General features: G+C 45.6%; 2 protein-coding genes across 4 annotated transcripts in view; one reads left to right on the top strand and one right to left on the bottom strand.

The window, feature by feature from the left end:
• Positions 1–21,349, bottom strand: part of LOC100867713 (uncharacterized) — a 69,209-nt gene extending 47,860 nt beyond the window's left edge. The window contains exon 1 of the mRNA XM_086913055.1: positions 21,063–21,349. The gene's annotated coding sequence lies outside the window, so the exon portion shown is untranslated. The remainder of the gene's footprint in view (positions 1–21,062) is intronic.
• Positions 1–21,664, top strand: part of hiw (MYC binding protein highwire) — a 173,883-nt gene that overhangs the window by 58,217 nt on the left and 94,002 nt on the right. The window lies entirely within an intron of this gene.

Raw genomic sequence — 21,664 nt, 5'->3', positions numbered from 1 at the left:
ACCAAGTCACCGTCACGCCAGGATAAAAATTTCCAGACGGCCGGTTTTCAATTAGACCACCGCGTTCGCTCGAACGTGTCGTTCGATATCCTCTCCACGGTTATTTGCCTGTTTAAAAATTCCTTGAGCGCGGCGTTGGGAGCGAAACAGTTTGTCGTCGATGCCGAAAAACTACCTCTTCTCCCACCTGCTTCTCCATTCGCTTCTCCATTTGCTGGTAGGTCGAAAAGCAAGTTCGAAATAAAACAACGAAACGTCCGAAGTTTATTCCGCGTACTCGGAACATCGTTCGAGATAATCAATCGTTGCCAGATTCGATCGTGAAAACGGAGAACGGTCTCTCTCCGCCTTTTCCTTTTCGCGCGACACGTTTCATCGGAGAATGTAATTTCCGTTGGCCGAGGAATCCGAGGAATCGAACGGGGATCGCGCACCGATACGCGATTTATCCGATAAAATTGATTCGAGTTTCGCGACGATCTTTTCTTTCGCGCTTTCTCGAGCACGTCTCGCCTCTGCTCGTTTCATCGCGTTCCAATAAATCTTACTCGACCATCCCCAACACCGAGTTGTTGTTAAGTTGTTCCCAACAGTCGTTCGCCGAAGCAAAGTTTTTCCTATCGTTTTCGCTCATCATTTGTTCGTACACCGTAATTCTTGGAACGAGCGTGTATGGAAATTACGTATATAAAATTGTTAAATTGTTTCGGAAATGCATTGGAATCGTATGGAACGCGGTATCAATCGGTATATACTTTATATTCGAAATTTATCGATGAAACTTGTAAATTTCGTTACACGAACGAACAATCTCGGCCTCGATTCAACGACGATCTTCGTAACTGCGTCGGGGGTATTCTCTTTCCCCGATACCGGAATATCGTATACGTCATTTTACAAACATGGAATCTTGGAGCGAGTTTCTCGATTTGCGGTAAAGTATGCGCGGTAAATTGAGATTCATCGATTTTCCCCCCGCCTTTTATTTCCCTTCTCCTCCCTTCTCCCCCTCCCAGTTTCCCCAGTTCCTTTTCTCGCGTTTACGAGAGAATTCGACTCTCGGCCACGGTTACTCCACGGTTGCCAGTTTTCTTTCCACGGCACACTCCGCTAAATCTCGACTCGGTTCTCGAGAGAAGAGTAATGCTCGTGATTTTACGAATTGACCGATTTTCTTCCCACGACCGAGTCGAATTCGCAATAAGGAACGCCTTCCTTCGTTTTCTCCCTTTTTCGCTTCTTCTCTCTCTCTCTCTCTCTCTCTCTCTCGTTGATTGTTGGCGAACCGTTGGAAAATACGGAAATGGAGAACTCGCGGCCAAGAGAAGTCGCGAGTCGAACAAGTTTTCTTTTTCCCGAAAAAACGTTTCTATTGTTATTTTCGTAAATGGAGGCGATTTATGTTGGGCGCGATTCAAGGGTGGCGGGAAGATCGGGAAGACCACCCTTTTGGACAAGATTTTAATCGTCTCCCCGGACGCTCAATTTCCATGGTTGGAGAGGAGGGAATCGCGGCTACTGCCAACTTACTGCTGCCACTCCTCCCCGTCTATTCTCTCCAAAGGATCTCCCGTGGAAGAATCTCTCCTATACTTGACCAATCGAGATCCCTTGTTTCCTTCCGCACCCCACCTCCTCCTACCGTTGTACGCGCGTGCACTGTAAAATCGACTCGGGGAGTAGAATTTCAAAAGCGAGCACGTCGATCCGCTATCGTTGTTGCCTCGCTGCTGCTGCTCCACTCCTCGACCAACTTCCACGAACCGTGTAACGTTTTAGAGAAATCCGATACGGAAAGGCGGACTGGGATGCATCAACTTGTCAACCCGTAATACCTGACCTTTCCCTCTCCCGATTGTCTTATCCCCCTCCCTCTTTTTTTTTTCTTTCCTCTCACAGATTTCTTTCCCCTTCCCGTTAAATCGAACGATCGTTCTCGAAGAGAAAGAGATCGAAGATGGAAGATTGAAAACGACGAGTTTTTCTGTGATGTTTGATCGAGTTTCTTTTTTTTTTTTTTTTTTTTTTTTTTCAAGAAAAGGATCGATCCTCGCTGTTTAGGGAAGGGAGGGGATCGCGCTCCAGTTTCTTTGATTCGGTTTGACTCCTTTGCTCGCGGAATATCAAAAACGCCTGTTTGTCTGCCCGGCGGTTTTCTCCGTCCGTTTCTTCGGAAATTCTCGCGATTCGACCGCCTTCTCGAGCGCGGCCGGCTCTCCACCGACCGCAACGCCTCTTCGCTCGATGCGCGTAAACAAAGCGACGACGCGTTCCATTCACCTTTTCCACTCCCGATTTTTCGCGGTTTCTTCTTATTTGCCGTGGAAACGCGCTCGTTGCAACAGCTACTCGCGAATATTTCTCTCTAATTCTCCACTCGTATCTCTCTTCCCGTCGTTGCTCATATCTGTTTAATATTTATTTTCAATCGACATTTCCTCGATGCTCACTCGGCTCGTATCGATCGATCTTTCCATCGTGTATACACGTGTACACTATACCGTTCACTGGTGGAAAGAAGTCTCGGAGGAATCCTTCGCTGGAATCGCTTTGTCGACCATCTTGACACCACACAGTAGTAGAAGAATCGTAAATGGTAAAAATTATTTTCATTTACCAAGTTACGTTAGGATAATCATTCGAAATGTAATCATCATTCGATGTACGTGCAATTATTATTTTAACTATTGCAAATCGTAACTGGTCAAATCTATGTGTATTACGAGAAATAACGAAAATTTTTATATCGCATCGATACGTTATATTTTCTAATGCATCGAGGTTTAGATCATCGTTTCAATAGAAAGAAAAGCGCGTTTCCTTTCGAATTAACCAACCAACCAGAGACTTCTTTCCATATCATGGCGAACAGTATGCTACGTATTTCGACTCCGTTACTTCCAACAGCGTCACCTCTTCTCGCGTCTAGTCCCTCGGCGACGTTTCGAGGAGTGTCTTGGCTCAACTTTGAATTTCTCTTTCTTCCCCTTTCTCTCCCATCTCTTTTCTCGATCCTCGACTTCTCGTTTCACCTTCTCCCCGATATCAGGGAGGTTAGAATTACAACCAGCCTCGCGCTTTATCGTCGCTGCCGATGAACCAAGGTGTCGTGGACGAACCGATATAACGACCGTCTTAGCGCGAATCGATAAGAGATGTTGGGGGGGAATCGAGTGGTCTGGGGTCCTCGATTCGTGCAAAACGTTCTCGGTTAACGATCGGGAAGGAATCGTGGTATTTGAAGAAACGAGAGGAGGAAAGAGAGAGACGTTGGTTTCGTTCGATATTCTCGAGAAGTATCGTTAGCGACGCCTTGCAAATTTTGCTAATTAACGGTTATCGGTGATCACTTTGGAGGATATTTCTATTTCCTCGATCGATGGTGGTCGAATCGGTTTAACACGATAAACCTACCACGGCGCGGTCAAACGATCGTTTTTGAAATTTCCTTTAGAATTTCTTGTACACAAAGTTACTAGTATCCCCATACGACTTATTGACTTTTTCTATGATGCAGATACAACCCATTTTTTCGATATTCACAACTTTCTGTATTGTTTACTTTACGAATCCAATTGGCTAAAATCTCTTTCTATATTAAGATACAAATGTTTTTTTCTTTTTTTTTTTGCATTCGACCGCTCGTGGTAGGAATAGGTATGCATGAAATGTCGGTGGGTTTAGTTTTAAACGCGTCAAGTCGTTACCTCGAAAAGCAAAGGATTCATTCCTTGGTTGGGTGGTCGGTTTAGTTAAGTAAGAAACGATCCGTTTAATTGGCTAATAAATACGTTTAATTGCCAGGTTGTCTGCGACGAATAAAAGAAGCAAAAGGGAGAGCGGTTGATAGCCAGGCGCGCGATAACTCGGGGACGATGATAATTTAATTGCGCAACGCTTGTCGCGTGTTCCGAAAACCGAGACGCGGCTGGCTACGACGTATATTTACTCGGTTTACCTGCAACTCTGTCTCCCTCTCCCTCCACCTTCCCGCTTCTCTTCCGTCCTCTCCTCTTGTTTTTATTGCCGAGTCAAAGTGCGAGTTTCAAGAGACCGCAGCGATTGTTTTCTCGCCCGGCTGCGAAAGAAACTCGGCTGAAAGAATGGCGCGCGACATCCTCTTCCGTAAACAAATAATAAGAAACAGTTTCAACCAATTTTGTTTCGCCGCGCGAATCGATGTTTCTTCCTCTCTTCCAAAAAAAAAAAAAAAAAAAAATGGAAGAAAAGGAAGAATAACAAATAAAATCGTTCTCTTTTTTTCCATCCATCCGATCTCTAAAAGGTTTTTCCTACGCGTGGGAAAATTGTCGCGTAACCTTTGTCGCGCGGAAAAGAATAATAATTTTCAAACTTCGTTTCGAGCGTCATTCTTCATCTACAAATGCGGAACAAATGTGGAATCATCGGATTGGATTCGACGATAGATTTAAAATGAGCGAAAGGCGCGCGAAAACACGGGATCGTTAACAAGCCATCAATTTCTCCATCCATCCCCTGGACAAAATTTTCCAGGCGAAAAGGGGTGAATAAACGGTGGCCGTAAATCGTGGCGTTCGATCTGTTCTCGAGAGCGGCAATCGAGTAAGTAACGCGATTCGTCGTGCGCGATATCTCGATCGGGGAGAATTGTTCGATCTCGTCTTTCGTTGCCGGGCCGGCTACTGAAAAAGGTATAGCGCAATTATAATTTATAACTGGGGAGACGAATGACCGTGGCGCCGGTGTTACGTTGTTCGTTTCGAAATGGAAAATTGAGGGGGAGTGAAATCGATTTGCCGGCTCGATTTGTCAACTCTCTTCCCCTTTTCAGTCCGTCTTCGTTTAATACTTCGTCGCGAGAAGAAACGTCAGAATGGCGAGATTAATCGTATTCTCCTACGTTCAAAAATTAAAAAAGAAACGATCAAAGTTTTCAATCAAGTTTTGCAGAGAGAGAGAGAGAGAGAGAGAGAGAGAGAGAGCGTTTATCGCATAAAACTTGTTGTATCATCTTCGTTTTTAACGAGCGATTAACGTCGTTAATTTCGCATTACCGCGCGGACATCGTCACCCGGTTTATTTTCAAACGTGATTCAGAGCGAGACATTCGCTGCGAAGATTATCTTTCCGCGATACGCGGATACAGATTTTTCGAAATCATATATTTTTCGTATCACGTGCCGTATTTTCCCTTTTACCAAATCTTGCCACGAAAATAATAAAATATTCGCGAGATAACGTTGCAGAAATATTCAAAATTCCGAAGGAAAGAAACTCCGTGGAAAGCATCGAATTATCTTTTTCATCCGAGCGATCCCGCAGAGAGATAAACAGATTCGTTGGGGAAAAACGTGGTGGACGATGGAAAGAATCGGGTCGAAAAGTGTGTTTGCCGAGGCGATAGTTTTAGTCGCATCGAGACACACCGAGTCGACACCGAGTTTTGCTTGGTCAAGTTCGAGCCGGTTCTTGGCAACTCGGTACTTTTCGCTTTATATCCCCTGGCGGGGTTCGGTCGATCGACGAAGGCCGGGAAACGTATATCCGTGGCCAGTGGAGCGAACAATCGGAGGGAAACGGGTGGCTAATATTTGATCTAGTTCGCTCGATTGTTTAAAAGGGAGAAGTGGACGTAGGTTTACGCGGGCAAAAGAACAGAGGCACGCGGCCGGGTCGAGTCGAAGGAGCGACGCGAGATTAAAGGGGACTTTTCTGGATTACCTGGACTGGGAATACCGGTTGAAATATTTGTCCGTCGCAAACAGAAAATTCTCGCGCCATGTCCCGTCCTTTTCCATCTTCTCCGCGCTCTCTCCCCGAAAGATGGAGAATCTTCCCCCTCCCCCTCCCATTCTTTCCATCCCTAACTTTATCGTTATCGTTACGCCTCGTTACGATCTTTGGCGCGTACCGTTCGATCTCACGTACGAGATACGTTGTCCCAACGAAGCGTGGATTACGTTCCATTACGTTTTATTAGGATCTCGTCGATGGAACAATCTGTTTGGAAAAATCCGCACAACCTCGTTGGATGCGAACGACAATCGACCTATTCATAGATGGAGAATTCTCGTTTCGCCGCTCCTCTTCTCACCGTACCAGTTTCTCCTCTTTTTCGCGTTGCACCGGTTCTTCCGTAAAAGTCACGGTCGACACGGAAGGGATGGCGCCAGTGTCGCGCGTTCGAAAACTCGAAGAAGAAAAACAGAGGAGAGGAGAGCAGGACGAGGCGAGCACAACTGCGCGCACAACAACAACGGATTGTGTTTCCGTGGGGGAGCGGAAAGAAGGAGCGTGAACGGAGCGAGATATTTTGCGGGGCTCGGGATCGATTCTCTCCGTGACTGCCTCGCTGAGTTAACGCTTCGTTCTGGCTACTTGAACGCGTTGTTTGGCGAAACGAAGCTTGAATTTCGAACGATATTACTCGATGGAGTGTCGCATTGCCCCAGGCTATGCGTTGCTGCTGCAAGTTTATCCTTATTAATTTTGGTTTGTTACCGACAACAATGGTTTTACGACTCGTACGTGGGAAATGCACCGGGGATACGCACGCATAGCATAGGTACGTATTACTCGGATCGATGGATGGACACGTAACTCGAAACTGGCATTGTGTTCGGTCGAGGTATCCGGGTCGACAGATCCCTTATCTTTTCCCCATCCTTGAATCTAATATTCGAAAGTAACTATTATTGTTACTCAGCCTCGCCGATTACGTCGCCGATACTCGTGGTATGAATCACAAGTCGAGGAATCGTCGAATCGAATTCTATCGATCGAGCGTCGTCGAGTTGGATCGGTTGTATTATTTGCTCTGGTTCGCCGTTGTTTTTTTTTTTCCGCGCCAGAAATGAATCGTTCGTTTCACGCGATACTCTCTCTCTCTCTCTCTCTCTCTTCCTCTCTCCACTTGGACAACGATACGTACGAGAGACGGCGAGAGAAACGGAGTCTCTCGAATTTCGCGCGATATCGGTTTCGCTTGTACGATAACCGATTGTTGATACCTGTAATCGTTTTTCCTCTTTCTCCCCCCCCCCCCTCCCTTTCGCGTAATAAAGAAACGCGATCTTTCCCTTTTTCAAATGTTTGTCATTTGTAATTAATTCTATTATTATTATTTCGACGGGATAAAATTGCTCGTACGATTTCCCACGATTACGCGAGCAGCGTAACACAACTGGTCGTACGCAGTGCGCATGAATCAATCATTGGCCACGTTCGTACGGATATGTGCGTTTCGCATTTCTATCTTCCTGAGACTGACAGGTAGGGGACAAGAGAGAGAGAGAGAGAGAGAGAGAGAGAATAAATAAAATTTGTTTTCGTTCTCGCTATAAAAAGTAATAATAAAACAGTAATAAACGAGAGGATGATAAATAATAATCCCGTGTCGCTGGTGTTGCGCTTTCGATAGAGTCGATAGATTCGACGATTATCGACGATAGTCTTTATCTCGATCGTCTGTCTAGACTTCTGTCGCGCGAAGGAAGAAGAAAAAAAAGAAACCTGTAAAAAAATGGAGCAGTGTCCGGTTTGCGAGATCGGAAACGAGGGGAGGGCGGAAAGAAGGGGGGAAAAAAGAAAGAAAGAAAGAAAGGAAAAAAAAAAAAGGGAAAAAAAAATCGGAACCAGATGACAATCGGCTGGTAAAAGCTGGATGAAATGTCTATCAATCTGTCGATCTATCCATGCGCGTTGTACCACAGAAAAATATGGAGATCTATTTTCCTCCCGCTTTTCGATATATACGCGAAAATGGGAAACGACACGGGGTTTGCCGAACATTCGTCACTCGGCTATTTTTATATCTTTGTTTTTTCGATGCACGAATCTATCGGCGGCGGGAGGGGAGAGTCCTTTACCGGAGCCGGTTATTTGAGATGCATCCGCCGGGCCTCTACCTTTGTCGATATGATTTTTCTTTCTATCCGCGGATGCACATTCGACAAAAATATATTTCGTCATTTTATTTTTACGTATGGATCGCGTAACGTTTAGATTTTTGCAAAAAATACCAATACAACAAATAAACGATATTATTATTTAAACGAGATGGGCAAATTTACCATGAATGGAAATTACTTTTTTAATTTTCACGCGTATTTTATTTTATTTATTTTTTTTTTCTTTTTTCCAGTAACGCGGCATTGACATTTTTGGCCGGAGAACGGAGACGGTTGGCAGGTTGATTTTCGGTAGGAAAGAAGCGCGAAAGAAAAATATTGAGGAGAGAGAGAGAATTTTCTCAACGAACGTTGAAGAACAATCGATGAACGCGGGGAAAAAAACGGGGATTTAATGGGCGAAACGAATTTCCGCATTTTCCACACCGCGTATTTATTCTCGCGGTCCAAGCGAGGTGGAATGGAGGTATTGGGGCGCAATTACATTTCGGGCACGATGTTCTTCCGCGAGAAGGGATGGGAAGGGAGAAGGCGGGCGTGGGCGCAATTTCCTCGCATAAGCGTTTCAACGTTAAACGCGACGCGTGCATTACAGGGAATGTAATCATGTTTTTAGCGAAAGGTGGTGGAACGGCCTCGCCTCCACGGGAACGCAATTAAACTAATTTGATCGGGGAATCGATCGACCGTTTCGCACCAAGGGAAGGGAACAGATCGGCCGTTCATCTTCGAATCGAATTCGAAAACTTGGCGATTTTCGCGCGAATTTTCACGCCCTCGATCAAACGCGCTCGTTCCCCGGCTATGAGAGGAAAGGTTATTTTAATTAGAGATTAAACGCGTGTTTGGAACGCGTTTCACAGATATCCGACCGAATCATTCCCGAGGATACGCGATAAATCGAGCGGCAGGTTTTTGATGTAAAACGGATCGGGCCGACGATCGATATTTTTTTTTTTTTTTTTTTTTAATCGAAAAAAGTGATACGGTTCGATCCTTGGAAACTAAATGAAAAGTATCTCTCTGGTACTCGTAATCTCCCGAGTCGATTGGTTGGCGATAGATGTATTGGATTTTAAAATGGTTCCCCTCGTATAAAACACGCGAGTTATCGCGTTTTATTCCCCCTCCCCTCCCTCCCCTCCCGTGCTGTTGGACCATTACGATATACTTTTCGTTTCGATCCGTCATTTTCGTTCCGCGACCGAGACTATATTTAAAAACGAATGAAAATTGATATCGGTTACTCGAGAAGCGATAAAAGAGAATTGTTCGATTCGTCGGTAAAAATTTATAATTCATCCGATATGTATATACATATATATATATATATAAAACGATCAGATGGAATCGACGATAGGACGTTAAACGATGACAGATCGCCGCTCGACGACAGCCTTTGAACTCTAACGCAATCGCGCGATTTATGAAATTCTAACGTGGGATCGGCGAATAGCTCGCGGCTCGCCGAAATTTAATCCAACCTCTCTCGCTCTTTTTCGCTCGCTTAATCGATACCGACCGATTTCAATTTACTTTTAATTTCCTTCGACTAGCCAACTCTCGACCACGCAGCAACGTACCCGGCAACCGGTTCGCAAATATTTGATCGTTCATACGATTAGCGCCCCGGGTAAACACCGTCCCGTGCCGTGCATCGATTAAAAGAGAATAGCCGATTTCTCCTTCCTCCGCTCGACGAAATCTTTGATCGTGGACGACGACGACGACGACGACCCGCCACCTCAGTTTCTCGAAACTAACGATTATTCGACGCGGTTTGTTCGCCGCTCGAACATCGTTTAACCACCCGTTTCGTTTCACGCGCGTTGCCAAACGGATTCGATTTCCAGCCTTGAATCGAGCAATACGCGTGCTCTTCGAAATGCACCGAATCCCGCAACAAAATCCTCTCCATGCTCTTTCCCATCCTCGAAGCCAGAAAATCAAAGCCCCTCCTCGTGTTCCATCTCCCTTCAACGTCGGAGTTAATACGTCATTAGACGTACGCGAACACTGACGCGGCGTATGCGACACACGTTTTGTTTATCCGTTAATCAATGATAAACCATCGACGTCGACGTGGTTACCGGCCACGATCGATATATATATATATGTATACGTACACACACACACGTGTACGTAACGACTTCCCTTTATCGACGTCTACCCTTAATTAACGTTAACGAACCGAGATAGCGGACAACCCCTCTCTGTCAAGTAACTCCCGCGTTCTGCTTAGTTTGTATTCGTAGATGCTGCGGAATTTCGTATCGGGGGACAAGCCTCTCTCTCTCTCTCCTCTCCCGTTTGTCCACCTTGTTACCGCGTTTGTTGCGCGCTGTTCGCGTTGAATTTTCTCGTTTCCCGCCGATTAATCGCTATCGTTTCGTCGTTTATCTCGAATCGACGATACCACGAATGATCTCGATTTCGATTTTTCGAAGATGGAGATCGATGGGAGAGATAGATAATTTGGAGGAAGGACGTAACGACGGACAATTGGCGCGAGTTCTTTCTTCGGGGTCCCGCTAACAAGGAGGACGAGGGGAAAAGGGTGACCCGGCGGAAGTTTGGAGCGCTCTTTCGACGAGGGCTGTTCGCCCGTAAACGTCTCTCGACCCCTCTTGATCGTCGTCCCTCGTCGTTGTTTCATCGGTATGCTGGTCGCGGCGTACCGAGTGGTTTGCCGTCTGAATAAGGAAATTAAACCATTTATACGAGGCCCCCGTCGCGTGGCGCGAAACACGGTGGGAACAGATTCTCCCTATTCTCTTATTCCCTTCACCGCCGATACCAATTCCCTTCTTTTTCCCCTCCCCCGCGTTTTATCGCCTTCACTCTGTCTCCGTCACCGGAGATCTCTCTTCCTCTTTTCCTTTTTTTTTTTTTTTCTTTATCATTATTCCACGGTTAATTTCTTCTTCTTCTTCTTCGGAACAATTTTTCTAGCTTTTTTCCGCTTGCTTCGCGCGCAACTTTTAACTCGAGCGGGAGATCTGTCGGCACAATGCGCGCGTTCGTCGCATCGCGTTTCATCAACGCGTGGCTCGCGTAGTAACGGAAAAAAAAAAAAAAAAAAAAAAAAGAGAGAAAAATGGGATTTGGTCGCGCGAAATTGACAAACCCGACAACTTCGTCCCATGTCTCGAATTTCCTCTTTTTTTCTTCTTTTTTCTTTGTTTTTTGTTACCCTCCTTTCCGTTTCTCTTCCCTTTTTCTTTTTTTTTTTTTTTTTTTTTTCCCCTCTTCGAAACGACTACTACCGAATGAATGGTTCATTTCCATTCTCCAGCCAGCGGCTCGGGCGCATCGTCGACCCGCTTCTCTTTCGGGTCAAACGATCTTCTCTCTCTCTCTCTCTCTCTCACTCCGCGAGGCAAACTCGTTTCCACGCGAGCTACGACGTCGACCTCGTTGTCGCGCGCGACCCGAGACCAGCTCGCCAATAGTTTTCGCGCGCGCGAACTGACAATCTACCGAGAAAACGAGACACCGATGTTATTCGATACCTTCTGTTAAACATTTTTCTCCGCTCTTTTACGCTCTTTTGCTTTTGCGCGAGCGAGGAAACGTGGAAAGAGAACTTACGTGTCGATTCGAAACGTTCTGAAAGGTAATAATAAATTTGAGAATTGAAGATATTTCTCGAGAGAGTATTGTTCGATCGTTTCTTTCTTTCTTTTTTTTTTTTTTTTTTTTTTTTAGATTAAAATATCGTATTCGTACGCGAATCCACCACGTCTCCCCGATTGTTTTCCGTTAAATTCGAGCGTTAACGACTATTCAGCCAATGTAATTTCGCAACAATTATCGTATCGGAAGTTTAACGCAACCACGAGGCGGAAGTTCGCCTCGCTCATCGTCGCCGTTCGGGAGAGCTTAATTATTCAAAGTTCTTCCCAGCATTTAATCAGAACGAAAGTACAACGCCCTTTTACTTCTCTCTCTCTCTTTCTCTCTCGTCCAAACTTGCCTTTTCTTTCATCCCCTTTCGCCATTCTCTCCCACACTTTTCACACTCGATCGAAAATTTCCTTCCCATCCACCCATCACCGCCAACCAGATCTTTTCCCCGTTGGTCAAAGTTATCACGATCCTTCGCATCTCGAGGAGAATCTCGTTCGAAAAGCGAGGCGAACAGGAACAAAAGGAGCGCGAGGCAAAGAAAGGGAAAAGAAAAACTTGGAGCGTTCGCATCGGAGCGTTCGCTTCGTGGACACGTTCGCAGTAATTAACCCTTTCGCTGTTACGGCCGACCATGTAGTCGATGTAGGCACAAGATATTTGGAGCGATCTTTGGAGTATCTTTCTCTGGAAACGTGGCGTCGATATTTCGTGTTTTTATCGTCAATTTTTTTTTTTTTTTTCAGTAAGAATCGTGAGGCGTAAACGGCCGCTGATTATCTTTCTCGCGTTGATAACGACGAATCTTTTCTGATCGGAAAGGATTGCCTCAGCCACGCGCCTCGATATATCCGATATTACCGGGTAAAACGAAAGATTCGTCCTTTTTTTATCGTATTCTTTTTTCATACTATTATTATTCGCGACAGAGATCGATGCTTGTTTCGAGCAAAAAGTGCTTTCTTTCTGTTTGGAACGAACCGTCCCGCTCTTCCCAACGAGAGATTCAACGAGTTCGTTCTTTCTTCCCTTCTCAATCGCGTTACCGATCCCAACTTTTCGCCGTCTGATTTTTTTCTCCAACGGGCAGAAATTGAAAGGACGAGAGAAAAAGAGAGAAACGAAGGCGGGACGTTTCGTACTCGGCGAACGTAAGGTAAAAGTTAGATGTAACTAGGGTTATAACAGCATGTAATGAAACGGAATTGTATTAAATTGCGGTGTTTATCTGTCACGAGATCGCCCGCTCGATCTCAACTTTTGTCGTGTCGCGCGAGCCACCTTTTCTTCTCCCTCGATATCGAATCGCAGCCGGCGAATTAAAATTCGTTCGCGAAAAAAGAAAAAAATTACCGCCGAGTCGCGCTCGCGCGTTGTCGCCTCGCGAGTTACACAACTCGCCGATTAATTCTTTCGCTCGAGTTTCGGGGTGAAAAGTTTGGAAAATTGCCGCCGCGCCACGAAACGGTTCATTTTTCTCGAGTTCCCTTCGAGCGAGTTTTCTTCTTCTCGCCGTCACGAAGAGAAAAATAGGGGAGGTGATTTCTCTCGCGTATCGCGACGCGTAGAATCTGACAAAACGATCCCATGTCCTCCGGGGACAAACGGCCGATGCATTTATGAGATTTAAATCGCCCATTCCCTCGGCTACGCATCATTCACCCAATGTTTCGTATCTTTTTTTCTCCAGCTAGCGAAGAAACGAGGCTGCTACCCTTTTTATCTATCCCTCAATCTATTACTCAGCCAGGTGCGAGCCTGGAGGAAGAGGAAGAACACGTTCCTCGACGTCGAGTCGTTGCAGAGAATCCGTCGTGGATGGACTCGCCGATTTCAAAGCTGTCCCCTCGTTAGACTGGTCGGGGCAAAGATCGTGTCCGTCCCAAGGAGCGAGCCTCCTTTCTCCTCTCCTTTCCCCCTTGTTGTTCCTCGGCTTGGAACCGAGTTCCAAGACCCCCAAGTTTCGTCGGGTCTCGATTTTTCCGGATCCGGAAATGCAAATTCGGTTGGCAGGGTTGGACGAGCACGTGCGATCGCGCCGCTTTTTCGTATTCCGCCCGTCGCGCGCCTTCCCGAATTTTTCGGCGCGAGCCTCCTCAGACCGCCGATGGCCACCGTCCAGTTTTCCCGCCCCGCCCTCTTTAATTATCCCTCTTTTCTCCTACTTTTTCGTACGTGGCAGCATCTCGGAAAGAGACGCGTGAAGCTTTGTCCAACGGAATCGTATCGTTGTGGCCGTTCATTCTCGTTCCACGCGGAGTTGAAAGAGAGTCGAAATGAAAAAGGAAGAACGGGAAAAAATGAAAATTTGTCGCGAGAAATTATTCGACGACTGGACACTACTAATTTATACGAGAGGGGGAATATTTTGGACACGCGTAGATTATTGAATGGATATCGAACGAACGAACATGGACAACTATTATTCTAATTAATTTTAATCGAGACTCAACGAAACAAAGCTTCGATCGATCGATCGGTCTGGAATCGTCTACTAGAAACTGTCAACCACTCACCCCTCCCTGTTTATTTTTCTTCCACGAAGAGAAAAAAGAAAGAAGAATATTTCTTCTCGAATAGTGAACGACAATTCGCGAATTCGACGAGAATCAAACGGAGTCTCGGTCCCACTTGTCCTAGTTCGAGAAAAAGGTCTGGAATACTCGAGGATTAACGAGCGTATTTCTCGTTGTGGCGGACGTGGGATCATATCCACGAAATCGAACCTTCTCTCTCTTTCTTCTCGAGGAAAAGTCGCTCCTGAAAACGGACTGTTGCTCCTGAAGAAACGATTGAAGATACATATATATATATATATATTATATACGTGTGTAACGTCGATCCCCACCCACCGACTTTCAATATTTTATCGTCAAACAGATGCAGCGATATTAAACGGACGTCCCCGGGGGCTGGCTACATCCTAGGATAATGCGGCCCTGTTTGACGATAAATTTCCAACGATATCCACCCACTTTTCTTTTTTCACATTTCCCGTGTATATAAGTCGGACGAAATAACGCGTCACCTTGAATTTTCTTCCCCCTCCCTCCGATTTACGCTTTTCGCTTTCGATCTACGCTTTATTCGTTATTTCGTCGAATTTATTTGGACGGTCGCGAACAAAATTGCGAGGAATTTCAGGATGATAACGCGTAGAGCGATCGTACTCTCTATTCGCGATTTATTCGTTTTAATTTTAGCGCGGCGGAATAGGAAATATCGGTGATGCGTGGATCGGTTGGTAACGAACGAACGATATTAACGAAGCGATATTACGAGATAATCGGAGTGTACGGTCAATAAAAGCGGGGCCGAGTGCTTGCTCGATCGGGCAAATCTATTATTCTTAACTTATTTGCCAAGCTAGCGAGACATTGTGTACGTGTATTTCCTCTCCCGTGTCTCTCTGTGTTTCCCTTCTTTTTTTTTTTTTTTATAACTTTCAATCTCTCCCGTTGCGACGCGATCGAATCGGCGAGCAATTGGAAGGAAACGGAACGACGTCGATAAAATCTCGGAGGAAAGCTCCGGATGGTGGCGAACGATCGTTTCGACGATTAGTTTTCGCGAGAATTGCGTGTTCGATCCTGCCGAACGAAGCAGATAAGGGATCTTATCTCGAATTGTCGTCACGTTATTTTATACATGTAAAATATATATATGTAAAACGTTCGTTATTTTACAAATCTGGTTGGAACGTTTGGCGGTGACCGGATGTTCGATCGAGAAGAGGGGAATGGCTCGGTTAATTTTTATCCTTCCTATCCGTGGACGACGCTGCGGATAACCCCGTCCATATCGACTTCCATCGGGGATGGAATGCTCGGCCGTCGGCGATTTTACGGCGGCCGTGAGAGCGATAAAAATCGGTCGTGAAAAGTAAGAAGAAACGTGTCTCCATTTGTCGTCTCCGTTTACATCTTCACTTCGATTTCCCTTTACGATCGCTATCGCGTGTATCGAGCGTAACAGCATCGCGTAAACCGCGATTCCTATTAATTCGTCCGAATTAATCTCGTACCGGTTTCCTCCCAATTCTCGCCACACCTGATTTCCCCTCCGGAAATGGCAAATGGCGATATCGGAATTCGAACAAAATACACGAGATGTCGCGTAAAACTATTTCAGAGATCGTGTATTTCGATACCGAGTTCGATCGAGCACTCGATACGATGATATTTTATTCTAGGTAGAGGGAAAAAGAGAGAGAGAGAGAGAGAGAAAAGAAAAGGGAAAAGAAGAATTTCAATCCACATTTTTCTCCGCTATATCTTTGGATTGTCAGGTTTTCAGTTGGCGATCGCGACGGTAGAAATGAAAAAGAGGAGGTTCGCGAGCTAGGGGGAAATTTCAGGCACGTTTTCAGCGCGAAGGGTGGCGGCTGGTTCGCCGGACGACGTGGATAAACTTGGAAACGACTCGTCCTTAGCGGTCATAAATTCTTCCCTGGTGCTCGGTTATCGGAAATAAACGAATTCGCCCGTGCGAGATCCCTTAATCCGTCTTCGCTCGCCTCGTCGAATGAGAAAAACTGGAGAGAGAGAGAGAGAGAGAGAGAGAGAAGAAACGTGGCGGCAGGAAGGCTAGAATGGGCGAACCGACGATTAACCGTTCGAGTTTCTCCATCCTCTGATCGATCGTATAATCGAATTGCCGCTTTCTTATCTCGTCGAACGATATCGATCGCCACCAAGCGTTCGCGAATTCGCCAATTGTTCCACGTTCCGAGTATTCATTTCCGCTACGTTTCCACTCGATTAAGCAAAAGAGAAGGAAAAAAAAAAAAACAACAACAACAACACTGTCCATATGCATCGAAGAAAAAAATGTTAATTCGCGTGAAGCGTCTCGAGCCTTATATATGTATATACATATATATATATATCTCGAGGTGCATTGAATAATTCCGGTCACGCGAGTTTGTAGGTGACTCTTCATTCTCGAGAGCCGCATGCAACGACTGTTGATTTTATCTACGTTGTTTTGTTCGCGAGTTGTCTGTTTTTTTAAATTAAGACCGACGTTCGCTCCTCCGTCTCTTGTTTCGAACGCTCGAATTTATAATAAGTTTAAGTAATTTGCTCGATTTAACTTTTTTTTCCTCTCCAACTTCCCGTCACTGAGTGGTACAAATCGCAATTCACCGATTCATGAATCCGTTTCGCCACGTTTTTCCACATCCGACGACGTTCGTCGATCGATCGTCGATCGTTAATAAGCTCGAAGAACAATGCTGCCGTGACTCGGTCTCTCTCTCGGTCCGAGAGATTCCACGACCGAGATTAATTAACGACGATCAACCGCTCTCTGGCGAGCGAGTGAGAGGGAAGAGAGAGAGAGAGAGAGAGAGAGAGAGAGAGAGAGAATAAAAAGCGGGGAGAATTTGCACGGTCTCCTAAGCCTGTTTGGAAGACTCGACTACAGCGACGACGATCGAACTTTGTCGGAGCGTGAAACAAAGGTGTCGATCTCCGATCCACGAGTCGAACGAGCTCCTCCACGATCGCGAACACCGCCATCGCATTCGAATCGAACCGCAATTTCAACGTATAATTGGAACGGGTCGGGGACAATGGGGGCCGCGCAGACACGTTTTACGCCACGTTCCCCCTCCCCTCTCAACCCTGTTCTAACCCATCGGCCCGATTGCTAATTAGATCCATCGGCACGCGACCTCCTCCACACGCTTCTCGTGTTCGTTCGAAGCTGCTCGCTTCGAAACTCGACCCGCGGAGGAGAGTTGAACGCGCAGGAATTTCGAGAGCTGCCAAACTCACGATCGCCACCCCTCGCCTCATTTTCATTAACATAATCGGATCGACTTGTCGTAAGTCATCTCGACAATTGTGGAAATTGGAGAGGAAACGACACGATCCTTTGCTTGCTTTTGCGATATGAGAGACGGTGACGAAAGAATCCATGCAAGCCAAGCCTAAGAAAAGGATCCTTGCTGATCGAACGAAATCGAGTGCATCGACCGAGGCGAGCATCCCCTCGAGCCTCTCCAACTCTGATTAATTATCGTTCAATTGAACCGAGGATATTTGATCGAGGGGATGTGTTGGCGGATCGTTAAGCTTGCGAGATGGATGCATATCGACCCGTCGCCGGTCGAGGATACGACTGATTATTTCGTATATACTCACCTTTTATTATTTCACCGACTCATTAACCTGCCCAACCGTTTGACGACGAGCATTTTCCCTCTCCTATCCAATGGATAATTCGAACACAGCGCTACTGTTGGGATATTTGGGCGGGAATTTTTCGCGGGCGGGACGGTTTTGTTTTGCAGGGGCAACGGCCCCTCCGATTATTCTCGGTGGTCGATAACTATACATCGAAGGGAGGAAGCTGGCTTTTTGCTCGTTCAAGCCTGGCCACGAGGGGTTTAATGCCACCCGCGGTTTTATGCGATATTCCATTAAGAGGGTGGCCCGGCATCGTTCTATTAAGTCGTCTCCCGGCGAGCCGATAGGCTCGGACGGGAAATATCGGCGGTTACGTCGCAGCGACGTTTATTCCGGCCGGCCTGGAGCCGACATCGGGACTGGCAGCCGCGTCGATTCCACTTTAAATACGAGTCACGATCGCCTCTTCTCTTTCGTCTTGGTCTCGATCTCGATCCACTTTCTTCGATCCTCTTTGTATCGCTTCGACCATTGTCTTCTTTCTTGCTTTTTTCGTAATTTCATTTTTATATATATATATAAGTTACGAGTTAGTTAGAAAATACTCGTAGCGAGTTTTTTAAAGAGAGAAGTTTCGTTTTAACGTTATCGTTAAATTTCAAAGAGTTGCCACGAAAGATAAGTTAACTTGGTCGTTCGGCGATCAAAGGACTTCTTCTACTTTCCACTTCAACTCTTGGATAGCGCGCAGTTTCTTTTCATTCCCTCCTCCTCCTCCTCCCCCCCCATTTTAATAATAACTACGAGCGTTGCAATCGCGAATTCTTTCTCGAGAGAAAGAAAATTTATTTATTTCTATATATATATAGGGAAATTTCACATGTACAGCTTTAATAACATTGATCGGTTAATTTTTGCGCGCATTGCGACACCGCGGAAAAATTCCGATCCAATTCCCTTCTCTAATTTTCAACGAAGATGGGGAGGAGGGGATTATGCGCGGTGGATTCAATTTAGCCTGGATCGGCGATTAGCGAGTGAATGGGAGCGGTTGTTCGCGCGTACGAAACGCGTTCTCTCTCGTGAAATCCAAAGTCCAGCGAAAGAATTTGCGGAGAGGGGAGGAGAGTAGCGAGGTGCCATATTTCGCGACTTGGCGATCTTCATCCGTCAAATGTCCTCCATCCTCGATCGATGCGAGTTTTTGAAAATCGGTTCGGTTCATCCACACGCGGCGGCCCCGATATATTCTCGCGGATTAAAATCGTTCCAATCTCGATTAAAACGGATAGAGGAGGGAAGAACGCGAGAGAGAAAAAGGAAGAAGAAGAAGAAGGAAAACGGATGGAAAGGATGGAAAAAAGTAGTAGCTATTGGTACGAGTTACTTGGTTAACTTGGACTAGGAGGAGATCGATCGCAGCGTCGATCATAGATTTTTATCGAGTGTGCGGAGGTAACGGTCGTTATATTTGCATCGTTTTAAATTAAGATTTCGAAGGGGAAAAATTAACCGAGAATTAAAATGGCGAAAGAGAAAATGAAGAAGAGGGAAGAGGAAAGAGGATGATAACGATGGTTATCCGACTTAGGAAGTTTCTTGCGAACGAAGATTGTAATGGATGACGAGGAGTGGATGACGCGAATTTGATAAAAAAGATGAATTATTAGGACGCTTTGCAGGATGTTCCCCTACGATATGAATGATTAGATTAGCAAAAATACGCGATCTCCGTTACTGTTCGATATCGCGTTGCTTCGTAATAACAATTTACCGAAAGATCGTGCATCGTCAATGTCTGCATTTCACTCACGTTGGGAAATTCGAGACACGTTCCAAAAAACGCGTTTCAGTTCGATATCGAAGTAAATCGTCGAAGTGAAATCGTAAAAAATTCGATGGAAACGCGTTGGATCGAAGGACATATGCGAATTTGCGGTTTGGGATTCGTGGCTGGGACGATGGAGGAAACGATACGTTTTCGGTTTTATCGGCGGATGGGTCGGTTCGTTAAGGGTGACGCGAGTTGTCCAACCGCCTCGAAAAGATCACGGTGGTCCCAGGTTTCTATTAATAGACGCACGTGTGCACGCGTGACGGGGCGCACCCCGATAAATCAGCAACGCGATAAAAGAGCGGGCGACACAGCTCGTTGGAGAACTGGCGGGGCCCACGCACGAGTTGATACGGGGAAAATCGACTGCCGATCTATAGAAATCGTGTTCCCAGCAAAATGGTCGATAACGAAGAACCAAGACGTTTGTCTTTCGTTTTTTCTTCTTTTTTTTTTTTTTCTCTTTTTTAGAAACGATTCGATCGTTCTTTTTTTCCCCGCTTTTGTCGTTTAGAATTGTGATATCGTAATGTCGGTTGTTTCTCGTTGTTGGATATTACGTACGAGTAATTGGCGTGGCGAATTATGGAGCGAAACACGTGTCGCCGAAATAACGAAATAGCATACCGTCGTATACGATATTTCGCAAAGAGGATGTTTCTTCGACGTTCGATTGAATATGGAATTTTTTTTTACAAAAAAATATAGAAATAAATAAATAAAATGTAATGTAATAAATGCAAACAAAGTTTTAAATAAAATATAGGCGAATAAACAACATAAATAAACGAAAGTATTCGTTTTTTCATGAAATTTATACGTAATAAAATGCGATATTCAATTTAAACGCGCGAAAGCTGTCATTGCGTAAAAATTTTTTTGACGAATTTCCATTTCCACTAACTTTGGAAACAGTTAATTTTAGTTCGAAAAAAACAAAAAATTCTTTCATCTTCAATTTTTTTTTTTTTTTTTTTTTTTTACGCTATCGCGAATCGAAAAGTTTAATGGTGTTTTTCTTTTTTTTTCTTTTTTTTTTTAGAACGCTCGAAAATTTTTCGTTATTTCACTTGCAACGATTCGAACGATATCGATATGCGATTCGACTTGTCGAATAATAAGTAGCTTTTCGACAATTTGCGCGAGAATTATGAGAAAAAAAAAAAGAGAATCGTGAAAAAACGGGGAAAAAAGATGTAATATAATTCGAAACGAACGTTCGAAAGTAATCGCGTTCACGGGATACGAGAATACCGCGAAACTCTTAACTCTTGACTCGTCGCTTCTGAAAACTCTCTCGTAAATCCCGCAACTCTGCTAAGAAAAACGGTTTCTCTGGAAAATCCTACGATTCGTTCTAATAACCGGAGAAGCGTCGTTTCACCGAAATAGCGTTGCCCTCGCGTCACCGTAAAATAAACGCGACTTCATAATAATCTCCTCGAAAAGCAAGGATGGGGACGCGACGCTATTCTTTCCGCGAAAGAAAGGATTCTCTTTCGAGATCGTGGTAAAATCGAGTTTCGATCCGGCGTCGTTAAGACCACCACGGATCGGAAAGAAACGACCACTCACCGTTCCGATTGATGCTCCGATTCCACCCATCGGATCCTCCCTGTTCTCTGCGAAACAGAATGGCACACCTCGCGTTCGTTCGACTTCAACTTTGGCCATCGACAGATTCGCGCGCCAGCCAAACCGTACACGCAACAGCGTTTCACTCTCTTTCCTTTCGTCCCCGATAAAAAGAAACTTGGAAAAACACTGGAAATTTACCGATTCGGACGGGCGGGGGCCGGGAGAAGGGAACGATCGGGACGATGCGCAGAAGCAGACGCCGCAAACGCATCGCCGCCACTGGCAAACCTGGTCTCTCGTAGGTTGGAGAACCGGACGAGGGCCATCCCCGCCATGGTTTCGCGGCGAGGAACGGGCCTTAAGGCTTGCTCACAATCGCGAGCTCATCCCGCGAGTGAGCGATCGACCGTACTCGCCGCTCGATTCGCTCGAAAGTGTCTCTGGTATCTCTCATCTCGAGAACGTGTCTCCTCTGTGCTTTCCTTTCTCTCTCTCTCTCTCTCTCTCTCTCTCTCTCTCTCTCTCTCTCTCTCTCTCTCTCTCTCTCTCTCTCTCTCTCTCTCTCTCTCCAGAGAAAATTGAGAAGAAGGAGAGAATAT

This window comes from Apis florea, unplaced genomic scaffold (genome assembly GCF_048593485.1).
Source record: "Apis florea isolate Af1SG1 unplaced genomic scaffold, ASM4859348v1 contig_3496_pilon, whole genome shotgun sequence".
In the NCBI taxonomy this organism is placed as follows: Eukaryota; Metazoa; Arthropoda; class Insecta; order Hymenoptera; family Apidae; genus Apis; species Apis florea.
The sequence above is the reverse complement of the archived record's forward strand: the minus strand, read 5'-3'. Positions and strand labels throughout refer to the sequence as shown.